Below are 6,401 nucleotides of genomic sequence, written 5' to 3'. Positions count from 1 at the left end.
GCATTAGCATTTCTTCTGCTATCTGATAATCCAGGTCTGCTAGAGGCTTCCACTCCAATTGTCTCTGAGGGGCATTTAGAGGAGCAATATTCAATGCTACAGGAGCTACTGGTGGATCCATGGTTACTTTTAGGATTTCTGTCGTTTATAAACTGGTGTTACTGTGCAGAGCAACACCACAGAGTTTTCTTTGAACAGAAAGGTAAATTACTGAGGGACAAAGGATAAATGGTCAATTGCAGGAATTGAAATACTGCTTAAAGTATGGATAATACAAATGTCTGGTCTTAAACTCTTTTTCTCAGCAAATTGGTACAGTTTGGGCTACCATTTCACGATTGCGCGAACAGAATGCAGTTATTGGTAAAAAACTCGGGCAAACAAGGCTCAGCCGGTGAATTTCGACCTTAGAGTGTAAATGGGGACTAGGCACAAGGGATTTGCCAGTGAATTATAAGTTTCTCAGTGTTTTAAGCTTTCTTGGCAATTTACAGACGAAACTAGGTGCAGGAGGGATTCACAAGGATAAATACCTGGTATACAGAGAACAATGGACACGAATGCAGGTGGAAATGGCGCGCCAGCGGTCTCCAAGTCGAGTTCAGCAGGTTGGTGCGCGGTTGGACGTAAAAACCATGCAGAGAAAACAACAGCGTTTTTGGCAAAAAGTGCAAAAAACGCGAAATTTTGGCCAAAATATGGATTTTTTGGAACATTGGCGCCTTTTTTGGATGACGTCAGCATGACATCATCGGGTGGGGTCAAGGTCGGATGACGTCAGCATGACGTCATCGGGTGACGTGGCGGCATAAGAGAGGTCCACGGGGATGGTGAGGTGGCAGACAGGTGGAGCAATGGCGGACGGGGTGTACCGACGCGGCGCTGACGTAGCAGTGATGCTGGCAGTGACGTAGGCAGGGCAGATTAACCGAAACCGGAAGTGGTTAGCGGTTTCATATCGCACCGCCTTCCATACGGAAGCGGAATTGTCAGAGGTACCTCCGATACGATGTGGGGGTGACGCGTGGCAGAGGCCTGACGTCACCCTCTGACAGATATCGGAAGGTATCTTTCGGACGTCGGGGCCGGTCCGATATGCACGAGGGTCGTCGGATGAAAAGGGCCCGATCCGACGGTCGACGGATCGTTGAGCTGGCCGGACGATACGGATGCGGGCGGGATTAAAATAATATTTCTTTTGAAATTTGCGCCCGGCGGGACCTTTGGGAATTTGGCGATTCATATGGTTTTTTCAATGTTTTTACAAAAATGCGCATAGCGCTAAGACTTTGGGTAAACGGGAAAAAGTGGGTTTTTGTATGTTTTTTGCAAATGAAGCGGGTTATGGGTAAAAAGGGGTTTTTCACAAGGTTTCTTAGCCAATGAAGGGTTTAATGGGTCAAATGGCTTCAGAAGGGGAAAAAGGGGTAAGGTTTAGGGTTCTTAAACTGACCAGATGCCAATTTAATCCCTAACAGTGAACATATGGCTATAATGCCAAGGGGAAGGATATTTATACAATTCTTGGGGTTTATACACCATAGTGTTATAATAGTAGGGAAAGGGTAACATAGGGGATTTAGATAATAGAAGTTAGGGGTTAATATGGATGGAAGAGGTGAATGAGGAGTGAAATCACTAAGTTTATGTGAAGATAACTTAGCTTAGGGAGTAGATCAAAATGAAAAGATTTTTAGACAAGAAATGTGGCTTTTGAAGGAATAAGAACCAGCATAAAACCTCAAATTCTTTTATGAACACAACTGATGAAGGGATGTTAGTAATGAAGGTGAAAAAAGGGGAAAAAGGAAGTTAGTCATGCTTCTTTGCTTTGCTGCAACATGATGGAGTAGAAGACCTTCTCAATCCATTGATATTCCTTTGTGAATAGGTTAGTACACATTCAGTTGTAAGGAATGACATTTCTGCAACCCCATCTGCCTACCCATCTACTTGCCTAGCATTTTTTGTTTCTTCTTGGAGGGTGCACTTAGACTTGCGGACCCTTATTTGCCTTTTATTTTCTCTTGGCTTTTTCTTTTGATTTTCTATCTGGAGCTACCCTTATTGCTTCCAAGGTCCCAGATTAAGCAGTTGGGAACCTTAATTCTCTACCTAAGCTACTGGTCTGCCAAGATTAAACAGTTTGGACAGACTTCCTTCTCTATTCTACAACAGAAAATTGAAACATGGCATGATCCAGATTAGGCTGTTGGACCATCCATCAAAATTGAGTCCACATCAAGCTATATACACACATTGTCTTCTCTTGGAAATATGGGATCTTTGCATCATCAAAGCAGAGCATATTTGGAACTTTCTTTGCCAATCATGAAATATGAAACCTATTGGTATAGGTAGCTAACATATTCCATTGTACAGGCTTGCTGACAATGGAAGCATTACATTTTGGGGAAGGAAACGGTCATCCACACAGACCACCGACCTCTGCACTTCATACAGACCCAAGGGAAATTGCAGAATGATCGCCATCAGAAGTGGTCTACATACCTGTAACAGTTTCACTTGAATATCAAGTATAAAAAGGGCAGCACCAATAATGTTGCAGATTGCCTCAGTCGGCCACCGATCATGGCGCTAACCACCGTGCTCAACTCTTGTGGGCACGAGACTTCTGATTGGCCACTTCTCTTCAAAAGCGACCCAGAATTCGGCCACACATACCAGACACTCTTGGAGGGTCGGCATGTTGCAAATTTTCACCTCCAAGACGCCCTATTATGCCACCTCGGTCACCTTTGTGTTCCTTCAAGCGAGCGTGCCAAGATGGTTTGGGAAGAACACTACAGTCGGGCTGCTGGGCATTTCGGGGTTGAGAAAACAGTGGCAGTACTGCAAAATTATTTCTATTGGCCGAATCTTCGACAGGATGTTGGGAAGTACATCCGATCATGTACTGCCTGTGCCATTGCCAAACCGACCATTAAGAAGCACGGCCTCTATACCCCGTTGCCTACCCCTAGTCGACCTTGGGAATCCATCTCCATGGATTACATGTCAGGCCTTCCTTCCACTAAGCATGGAAATGACTGTGTTTTTGTGGTCATCGACAGGTTCTCGAAGATGGCCATTATGATGGCCTGCAAGAAGAATATCACAGCAGAAGCCACTGCTAAACTCTTCTTTGAACGAGTGTGGGTGCACTTTGGGATCCCACAGTCTATCATCTCAGATCGGGATAGTCGGTTTCTCAGCACATTTTGGTCCAGTCTCTGGTCAATGCTGGACACCAAACTCACGAAGTCCACAGCCTCCCATCCTCAAACTGATGGCCAGACAGAAGTTGTCAACAGGATGATTGTGCACATTCTGCGCATGTATAACTCAACGCATCCAAGCACATGGGACGAGAGCCTCCCCTATGTTCAGCACAGCTACAACCGAGCTCTTCACAGCTCCACTGGCCATAGCCCTTTTCAGGTGGGTTTGGGATTCCAGCCACTATGCCCCATTGATGTGGCCATGCCCCTTGCAGCTACTCACATGAATTCAGCTCATGTCCATTCCAAAACAGATAAGGCCACCAGCTTCATTGAACGCATCCAGCATATTCGCCAACAGGTCCATGACATTCTTGAGAAATCAAATGCCAAGTACAAGAAGCGACATGATCAACACCGGGTGCCACACAAGTTTCAAGTGGGCGACAAAGTCTGGTTGCATTTGCAAAAGGAACCCCTTACTGGAGCCTATCGGAAATTGAGACCACTCCGATATGGTCCTTACACCATTACTAAGGCTATGGGAGACAATGCATTTGAGCTCAGCATTCCCCCATTCCTTGGCCTGCACCCAGTGTTCAATGTGGACCGCCTTCGGCCATACTTTCCACCATTGCTAGACACATCCGACATTGCAGAACAGCTCAAACCCACAGAATTAAATCCAGATTGCATGGAACAAGCTGCAACTGATCGGATCATGGACACACAGATCAAGAACACTCGCCAACAGAATATCCAACTGTATCGAGTTGTCAAAGTAGGCCAACTCCTTCAGCAGGGCAAGTGGCTCACCAAGGAACAAGTTCAGAAGAAGTTTCCTCATCTCATGGAGGAGCTCAACGAAATGGGGACCATTGCTTCCTAAGGGGGGAGGAATGATCCAGGTGGATATTGGTGGCCACCTGCCAAGTCCACCTGGACCCCCACCATTGTCTTTCTCAGCATTTTCAGTTTCCTTAATTGTAGCACCACTTACTATTTTTAGCAGTTTTTCGGGTCCTGAACTTCCGGAGCCGTTTTGAGGCCCTAAACGACGTTTTTTTGGGAATCCGGGGGCAACATGGGTCCAATGTTGCCCGTTCCAACAATGATAGTGCTCGGATAGATCTTTCTAATGAGCTATTGTACGCGTCAAACGGAGATCATATGCCAAAGTTACGACCCCGGAAGTTGATGTACCAATTTACCCCAAACGGGGCCCACAGTTTGGTGTTTCATCTCCTAGGGTTAGGTTTTGGAATGTTAAGGGTTTTCCATTGTTTCTCAACAATAAATAGGCCTTCGAGCCTCATTGTAACACAGTTCAGAGGCATGTAGCCATCACATCTCTTCTCAAAGATAAGCTACCATCGCCCTAGCTGGTTTATTTCCATTTCTGGTTGTAAGCATATTTCAGTATTTTCCATTAATGAAATGAAGTATTATTTCCGCTGCATCTTTGTGTATATGGTTATCTCTGTAATTTGTTGCGTTCCTGTTTAAATCCGGATCAGTGGTATCAGAGCGGTCTGCTTTTTCTCTGTTTTTCTTTGCATGTCCCCAACAAGGTCGGGATATAAGGAGTTAGGGCTTGAACTGGTTGAACCTTTGCAAGACCAGCCTCGCAAATTCCAACGGCCTCCCATGGCGGATGAGAAGAAAGATGAGGGGGCAGGAGATCCCATCAAAATCTTGCTCGAAGAAGCCCTCGAGCGACAACGGAACGCGATGATGGACAGCTTTGCCCAGATCCTTCAGCGGCTACCCAGAAGCAACGCATCGGCTTCCAGCAGCTACTCTGGAAACGCCACACCCTTTAAGGTACAAGTTAATTTTGAAATCCCCATATTCGAGGGTCAGATAGACGCAGATGCCGTAGATAAATGGTTAAATCTGCTAGAGGGTTATTTTTCTGTTCATGAATTTTCGAGTCGGGAAAAGATTGTTTTTGCTCTCCTCAAAGCAGCCCCCCACGTCAAGGACTGGTGGGAAACCTACTGCGAGCAGAAGGATGAAAGTACTGGCTCACTATTTTCAGCCGCACCCACCTGGGATTCGTTCCGGGATGCCATCAAGGAGCAGTACTACCCTGTCGGAAGCTATGAGGATGAATACATAAAGTGGACCACGCTGCGGCAGGGAAGGGACCAAGACGTGCCAGAGTTCACCAATATTTTCCATACCCTTCGCACAAAGTTGGGTATCAAGGATTTGGAGCAACATTTGATACTCAAATACCGTGGCTGCCTGCACAAGTACATCCAGGAAGAAATACAATTCCTAAGCATCCCCTCGCTCGGCGCAGCATACCGATATGCCGTCAAGGTCGAGCAGAAGTTTAAACAAAAGAAGCGAGACTTTGGATCTGCGAATCCAAAGCAGGGGAAAGGTGCCCCTAAACCACAGAACAAAGGACAAAGCCAAGGCGGGACAGCCCAAGACAACCAGCCGAAGCTGCAAGCAAAGAACAGCGCCGCGAAGCCGAGAAAGGACACTGGAAAATGGTGCGAGTTCCATAAGAGCTCCACTCACAACACAAGTGAGTGTCGGGCCAAGCAGTCACTGGTGGCTGAGCTAAAGGTTTCAGAATCAGATGCATGTTCCGACTCTGAGTCAGAACCCGATAAGGGGTATGAAAAAGGGAAGCAGATCATTGATGCGGATCCCAGCGCCACTGTTGCTACCGCAAAGATCCAAAAAAATGAACCCGAATATCCAGAGGAGGAGGAGCGTCTCTTCCACTCCCAGATGTGGGTAAAGGGCTCCCCGATACAGTTCATTGTTGATAGCGGGAGTCAAAAGAACCTCATTTCGGCAGAGGTCGTGAAGCGGTTGGGCTTACCGACCACAGCACATCCACAACCATACACCATTGGATGGCTTCACCAAGGACGAGATCTTCGCGTGAGCCAGCAGTGTCGCCTTCCATACAACATCAAGCCCTTCACGGATGAGGTATTGTGTGACATTGCTCCCCTTGAAGTTTGTGATGTATTACTAGGACAACCATACTTGTGGAAGCGACATGCTGTGTATGAATCAAGGCCCTGTGCTGTTATTATTACATTGGGAAATAAGTTGTTCAGGATACCAGAGGTAGCACCACCTGCCGCCATCTCTTTGATTACTGCAAAACAATGCAGTAAGATCATTTCCAAAACCAGGAAATTTGTTTTC

Source organism: Pinus tabuliformis, chromosome 7 (genome assembly GCF_031772625.1).
Source record: "Pinus tabuliformis cultivar Carrire ecotype Pingquan chromosome 7, CPIR1, whole genome shotgun sequence".
NCBI lineage: Eukaryota > Viridiplantae > Streptophyta > Pinopsida > Pinales > Pinaceae > Pinus > Pinus tabuliformis.
This window is presented reverse-complemented; position numbering follows the sequence as displayed.